Below are 8,422 nucleotides of genomic sequence, written 5' to 3' on the forward strand. Positions count from 1 at the left end.
GATTGAAATGTCATTGTCTCGACCAGTCTTTATGACTGAGAACCGGTTTTGACCGTACACAGATAGTCCCCTCGTTTCTCGGAAAGGATGTGGCGAGGAACGATATGATTTCCCTGCGACTCGATCAAGTTTATGCTGACGTTTCTATTGACCCCGACCATAACATATGTAATGCTCGATCATCTTATGTGTCTTTATAGTCCCCGACTTTATCGAGGATACCCGAATTTTTTCTTCCCCTGTGGGAATTGCCAGTTATCTTCGGTCCTTAGTGACCGGAGAAGATCAATCAGTGATGAATGCGGAGGGGCTTCCTGTCTTTTCAACGAGGCCCAACATGCTTTGAATCGGGTAACTTCTTATGGCGTTTTCGCCACTTCTTTTACATAGAGTTGTAGGTAATTCTAATATTTCTCCTTTTGTTTGCAGGCTTCGATGTTGCATCACGAGGCTTTTTCTCCGAATTAGGGAGGAGCATGATGCCGAGGTTCGGAGCCTCACTGAGAAGAGTGACTCGTAATGGTCGAGTGAGTGATTGTTTGAACTCGAAATAAAGGTAGTCCGTAGGCTTGACAATCGAGCGAATAATTCGAACTCGATGCAATATAGCCCGTAGGCGTAATGGTCGAGTGAGTGATTGCTCGAACTCGAAATAAAGGTAGCTCGTAGGCTTGGAAGTCGAGCGAATGATTTGAACTCGATGCAATGTAGCGAGTAGGCATAATGGTCGAGTGAGTGATTACTCGAACTCGAAATAAAGGTAGTCCGTAGGCTTGGCAATCGAGTGAATGATTCGAACTCGATGCAATGTAGCCCGTAGGCGTAATGGTCGAGTGAGTGATTGCTCGAACTCGAAATAAAGGTAGCCCATAGGCTTGGCAGTGGAGCGAATGATTTGAACTCGATGCAATGTAGCCCATATGCGTAATGGTCGAGTGAGTGATTGCTTGAACTCGAAATAAAGGTAGCCCGTAGGCTTGGCAATCGAGCGAATGATTCGAACTCGATGCAATGTAGCCCGTAGGCGTAATGGTCGAGTGAGTGATTGTTCGAACTCGAAATAAAGGTAGCCCGTAGGCTTGGCAGTTGAGCGAATGATTCGAACTCGATGTAATGTAGCCCGTAGGCTTAATGGTCAAGTGAATGATTGCTCGAACTCGAAATAAAGGTAGCCCGTAGGCTTGGCAGTCGAGCGAATGATTTGAATTCGATGCAATGTAGCCCGTAGGCGTAATGGTCGAGTGAGTGATTGTTCGAACTCGAAATAAAGGTAGCCCGTAGGCTTGGCAGTCGAGCGAATGATTCGAACTCGATGCAATATAGCCCGTAGGCGTAATGGTCGAGTGAGTGATTGCTCGAACTCGAAATAAAGGTAGCCCGTAGGCTTGGCAGTCGAGCGAATGATTCGAACTCGATGCAATGTAGCCCATAGGCGTAATGGTCGAGTGAGTGATTGCTCGAACTCGAAATAAAGGCAGCCCGTAGGCTTGGAAATCGAGCGAATGATTCGAACTCGATGCAATGTAGCCCGTAGGCATAATGTTCGAGTGAGTGATTGCTCGAACTCGAAATAAAGGTAGCCCGTAGGCTTAATAGTCGAGTGAATATTGCTCGAACTCGAAATAAAGGTAGCCCGTAGGCTTGGCAGTCGAGCGAATGATTCGAACTCGATGCAATGTAGCCCGTAGGCATAATGGTCGAGTGAGTGATTGCTCGAACTCGAAATAAAGGTAGCCCGTAGGCTTGGCAGTCGAGTGAATGATTCGAACTCGATGCAATGTAGCCCGTAGTGGTCGAGTGAGTGATTGCTCGAACTCGAAATAAAGGTAGCCCGTAGGCTTGGCAGTCGAGCGAATGATTCGAACTCGATGCAATGTAGCCCGTAGGCGTAATGGTCGAGTGAGTGATTGCTCGAACTCAAAATAAAGGCAGCCCGTAGGCTTGGCAATCGAGCGAATGATTCGAACTCGATGCAATGTAGCCCGTAGGCATAATGGTCGAGTGAGTGATTGCTCGAACTCGAAATAAAGGTAGCCCGTAGGCTTAATGGTCGAGTGAGTGATTGCTCGAACTCGAAATAAAGGTAGCCCGTAGGCTTGGCAGTCGAGCGAATGATTCGAACTCGATGCAATATAGCCCGTAGGCGTAATGGTCGAGTGAGTGATTGCTCGAACTCGAAATAAAGGTAGCCCGTAGGCTTGGCAGTCGAGCGAATGATTCGAACTCGATGCAATGTAGCCCGTAGGCGTAATGGTCGAGTGAGTGATTGCTCGAACTCGAAATAAAGGTAGCCCGTAGGCTTGGCAATCGAGCGAATGATTCGAACTCGATGCAATGTAGCCCGTAGGCGTAATGGTCGAGTGAGTGATTGCTCGAACTCGAAATAAAGGTAGCCCGTAGGCTTAGCAGTCGAGCGAATGATTCGAACTCGATGCAATGTAGCCCGTAGGCGTAATAGGTCGAGTGAATGATTGCTCGAACTCGAAATAAAGGTAGATCGTAGGCTTGGCAGTCGAGCGAATGATTCGAACTCGATGCAATATAGCCCGTAGGCATAATGGTCGAGTGAGTGATTGCTCGAACTCGAAATAAAGGTAGCCCGTAGGCTTGGCAGTCGAGCGAATGATTCGAACTCGATGCAATGTAGCCTGTAGGCATAATGGTCGAGTGAGTGATTGCTCGAACTCGAAATAAAGGTAGCCCGTAGGCTTAGCAGTCGAGCGAATGATTCGAACTCGATGCAATGTAGCCCGTAGGCGTAATGGTCGAGTGAGTGATTGCTCGAACTCGAAATAAAGGTAGCCCGTAGGCTTGGCAGTCGAGCGAATGATTCGAACTCGATGCAATGTAGCCCGTAGGCGTAATAGTCAAAGTAGCCCGTAGGCTTTAATGGTCGAGTGAGTGATTGCTCGAACTCGAAATAAAGGTAGCCCGTAGGCTTGGCAGTCCAGCGAATGATTCGAACTTGATCCTGTTTGCATAATAAATCTTGAACATAGGATATCGGTAAAGAAGGGAGCTTTCTTTGCAGGTCATTATACATGGGTTCATGTTTTGCGTCAGGGCTCGGGCCAACAATATGAGCATGGTTCGTTTTCACCGTTTGGCCCTTACAACGTTTCCCGTTGAGACACTTTGTCATGAAATAACGAAGTAACTTCCTTTGCACCGAACTTGATAATCGTCACAGATGCGTTTAATGATAAAGCCCCCCTGTGTACGAGGTTGATTTTAAAGAGGCCTCAGATACTCAGCAGTAGTATCGTTTCCACTATATGGCTGGTATCGATCTCTGGTCGACTTTTGCTTTTTCGTAATGGACCTAGAAGTCAACTGGTCATCTTCGACTCTTATTTTGGATTGATATCGATTGTGCACATCGATCCAAGCCGTGAAGCCCTCGAACTCCGCTCATTTAGACCTTGAGTGAAAGCTTGAACAACCCAATCGTCTGTGACTGGTGGCAGATCCATTCGTTCCATTTGAAAACGAGCTACGAACTCCCTTAGCATCTCGTTATCCTTTTGTATTATCTTGAACACGTCCGACTTTCTGGTTTCGACCTTTATGGCTCCGGCATGAGCTTTTATGAAGCAATCTGCAAGTATAGCAAAAGAATCAATGGAGTTAGATGGTAAATTATGATACCATATCATTGCCCCCTTTGACAGGGTTTCACCAATTTTTTTTAATAATACAGATTCGATCTCATCATCTTCCAAATCATTGCCCTTGACAGCACACGTGTAAGAAGTGATGTGCTCGTTGGGGTCGGTCGTTCCGTTATATTTGGGTATTTCGGGCATACGAAATTTTTTGGGGATTGGTTTTGGGGCTGCACTCGAGGGAAAAGGCTTTTGAATGAATTTTTTCGAATCTAGCCCTTTTATCATTGGTGGAGCCCCCGGGATCTGGTCGACCCTGGAATTATATGTTTCCACTTTTTTGTCGTTGGCTTCGACTCGCTTTGTGAGTTCCTCGAGCAATTTAGCAATTTCAGGAGCAGTCCCCGATTCATGCTCGTTTGATTTCACTACGGCGGGTTCCGTTCTGGGGGTGACTTCTCGAAGAAGCGGATTGGAGTTCTGCCCGCTTTGCGTATGAGTTCGGCTCTGCAACTGAGCTATCGCTGCTTGTTGGGCTTGCAACATTTCAAAAATCATACGCAAGCTGACCCCGATTTCCCCCGTGCTGTAGGTGTCTCGAGCTATGGTCCGAGCACCGCCCTGAACGCTCCTCTCCGGTTCAGAACACTGATTCGCTTCTAGAGCTATTTGCGAATTGATATTCAGTGGTACTTCGGCTCGATATCCGGGTTCTTCGATTCGAGTCTCGTTGCCGTTGTCAGGTAGCCTTCCGGCCCCGGGCACTAAGTTGTTGGTTTCATCTTGAAAGCCGGCTTCGAGGTCGATAGGTAGAGCCATGGCTGATTCGAAGTTGTAAGCTGGAGTGTACTATAGATTTATATCAAACAATCGCCGTTACCCTTAGCCCCACGGTGGGCGCCAAACTGTTTACTCAAAAAAACGGATAACGTTAAATTTAGATATAATTCTAAGGGTATGCAAATTTTTTTGATATAAAATGACGATACAGGTATTTTTTGCTATGAAATGGGAAATGATGGACGAGAAGACTGAAAAATATTAGAAGAACAAGCACCATGCCCTCCTGCCCTATTGCAGTCTATCTCCCTTTTTATAGTAGATGATCACTACTTTATTTGTAACAACATAATAAAATAATACATATAGTGGATGATCCATGATGGTTTGTCTCTGCCTTGGTTCCCGCCAAGATTCTCTCCCTCGGTGCGGTTGTAACGGCTCTTGTCTGCGAGCTTAGCACTGGCTCGAGCTCGGTGTTAGATCGAACCCCCAGTCTTGGTTCGAGCTCGATTCTGCCTTGGGGCATCGATATTCGGGGCCTGTGTCGATCAGTGTTGCCCCGTAGTCTGATTCGGACACGGGCTCGATAACGAAATCGAATTTTGCCGTCGATTTGTCTTATAGTTCGAAGCTCGATGCCCCTACTTCGGAATTCGTCCGAGCTTGTCGCATGGATACCCTACGATTGAAACGTCATTGTCTCGACCAGTCTTTATGACTGAGAACCGATTTTGACCGTACACATAGTTAATTATTTTTTCCTTCCCTTTTAATAATATATATGAATATAGAAGATTGAACAAATTCTATTTTAGATAGTCTGTACCACTTTCTTTTTGCCAGACTACTTAAATAGATCAGTGTAGAGATCAGTTCTTTTTCTTCTCGAATACAAGATAAAAGAGTATTGATCTCTTGTTTACTAGATGTTCACGTTGAAACTTAAATCTAAAGTAAATGGTCACATAGAGTTTCAGTTAAAGAAAATTCAATAACAACAACAACAACAACAATAATAATAATAATAATAATAATAATAATAATAATTAATGAACTTTGGGCTTAGGTCAATTCAAAAGTTAGCTCACAATATGACAATTGTCCTAGACCACATAAGAAGATAATTGATTTAGAACTTCACATCTAAAGTGTAGACAACACAACATGGAGGCTAAATACCGATAAACCAAGAAAAGGGGTCTTGGTATGAATTTATGATATTAAATGGATCTTGAGTCTAATTCAACTCAAAGCGCTCATAAACTAAGGATTGCCATATAGAAATAATTTCTCGCCGGTTCTAAACTTGACATCTGAACTTTGGTCAACACAATATGAAGGCCAAACACTTACAAAACCAAGAAAAGGAATGGATCTTGGTATGAATCCATGATATTAGATAAATCTTGAGCCTAATTCAACCCAAAGCGCTCATGAACCGAAGATTGCTTACGATAATATAAGGAGGAAACATCTTATTTCTCCATCAATGTAGGACATTTAAGAGATAAAAAGACTCAACTTTTTGGATTTAAATGAAGAATATTGATGTTGTGAACTTTTGAGGCACTACACGTTTATTCCCCACGTTCATAGTACTTGTGTAGCACCCACCTATGGCCAGTATCCAACGAAAAAAATGTAAGCCTTAGTGCTTTTGACTATAAAATTTCCCCTATTCCGATCCATCACTAATCAAGATTTTCTTAGCTAGTTAGCAATTGTAAAAAATATCTATGGAATAGATTGATAGTGGCAGCAAAGTAGGCATAAACTAGTCGGATTATCAATTCATATATTGGAAAATATTATCTTGAGTAACGTATCTTTCAAATTTGTCGAGAATTGAGTTTCTTATATACACATAATAGGGACAAGTTCTCCGTATAAATTATCTTTTTCAGATCCCAAACAACGTTAGAAATACTGGTATGTTGTTATATTATCTCGGTAACCTAAAAAGATTTTGTTTGGATTGAAATAAGAGAAAAAGAAAAAGTGACTATCATATTTACTATATTGGATTCTGCTCATTCAAATTTAGTAGTCTTTTCTTTGGGGTAAGCTCGCCATTAGGAACACTGCAATTAAACTTGTTATTATTATGTATTAAATCTAGGCATATTCTAATCTAATGTATATGAATAGAGTACAAAGTCACATGCAAATTAAAGGGACAACGGTATGAGAAAAAGGCTACTCCAATCTTAGAGGAGAAGTAAAACACATTATTTTCAAAAGATAAAAGTAATACTGGACGCAGATTTAGTACTCAAAAAACTCACCTACTAACCAATGACTGAAAAATGCAATAATATAAAGAGCCACGTGGCCGCAAAATCAAAATTAACAATAAGAATTAAAAAAAATAAGAGAAAGGAAGTCAAGAACGACATGTGGAACACATCTCGAAATGATTCTGTGGGCCCCTTCTGAAGATCATCATGTGACCATTTCTTTGTTGTCGTTGTTTTTCTTTTTTAGTTGTATTTGCTAAGGAAAAAAAAATCAAATGTGTTTTGGTTAATAATTATCTAATAGAGAGTTTATCGGAAATAGTTTCTCTATTTTTTCGGAGTAAAATTTACGTACACATTATTCTCTCAAATCCTACTTGTGAGAACTCGCTGGATTTATTGTTGTTGTTTTGCTTAACGAGTGAGAAAATCTATTGTGAAAAATATTTCTTAAAATTGAACAGTGTTTTACATTAAAAATAAGTGTTAAAAATTGATAATAATATATAAATTTTAGTAATTAAGTAATATATAGCAACTGTTGAGACATTTATTAAAAAAATAACTTAATTTCATTCACAAGTAAGAAAGTTAGTTTTCCATCTTTTGGTAGAAAATATATTCCTTCAAAAATATTTTTTGCAACCAAATTTCAAAAAGTAACTTTATTGTCAAAGACACCTAAGTAATATTGTTTAAAAAGATTATCAGTTAATTACTAGCAAACCAATCCCTCGATTTTCTATTCTTCAAATATTAAAGTTTTTGTTAAGTATATATTTTACTTCTTTGTTCGTGGATACAAGAGTGAAAAAATCTAATACTTTGTATGAATTCATATTTGTTCCTCATTTTAAAAAAAAATTACATATTCAGAAATTATATGATTTTCTATAAAGAAGCATTTTTAATGATAAAAGACAGCAAACATTTTTTTTATAATTAAAAGAGAGCAAACAATGGATAGTAACGAAGAAATTATTTGATTCCTAATGTAATAGTAGTGACAAATAAAATAGTAACGTACATACTATTCTATTTTTTTTAAAAAAATTTAGTTGTTATGTTTAATTACTTCTTATAGAGGTTGTCCAATGATTAGTTGTTATCCACTTAACAATAAAGTCTAGAATTGCAATCATAATTAAGCTCTAACCCTAATCCACAAGAGTATTATACGATTGGATTAAATATTTTGATTTTCTTAAGGGCACGTCATCGTGATTAATCCGAGCCGTTTATTATTATGTGGAGGTTAAGTATTCTACATATTTTGACCCCAAAAGTGGGGCTCAAGAAAATTAAAAAGTGGCTGAAGATAAAAGGCTGCGAGATGTGGATAAGTTAGTGATAAGGTTTTATAATAAGCTTTTGTAAGATAAGATATTAAAATTTGGAATAGGGAAAAGAATATACTCTCAAATCTACGCAATGGACGGCCGACCACATAAGAGGGCCCATGTGATGCACTTTACATGCCTTCCCTTTCTTTATTATTTATTTATTACAAAACAGAGGTCTGAAAATCACATAATTTAAAATTTGAAGTTTTTGTGTTTATATTTGTAATTTAAGAGTCATAATACAATAATAATTGAATTTATATATATTCATATATAAATATTTTGGCAAAAGTTCATTCGCGCTAACTGTAATTAACCTTTCAATCTGCCCTGCATGCGGCGTCTAGCCATATTTTTTGTCTTTTAAATTTTTACTCTTCTTTTAAAAATTATATTTACTAATTCTAATTATAAAAGTATTCGCCTACATATTTCTATCTTTATTTTTAATATT

This window comes from Nicotiana tabacum, chromosome 23 (assembly GCF_000715075.1).
Source record: "Nicotiana tabacum cultivar K326 chromosome 23, ASM71507v2, whole genome shotgun sequence".
NCBI classification, from domain to species: domain Eukaryota; kingdom Viridiplantae; phylum Streptophyta; class Magnoliopsida; order Solanales; family Solanaceae; genus Nicotiana; species Nicotiana tabacum.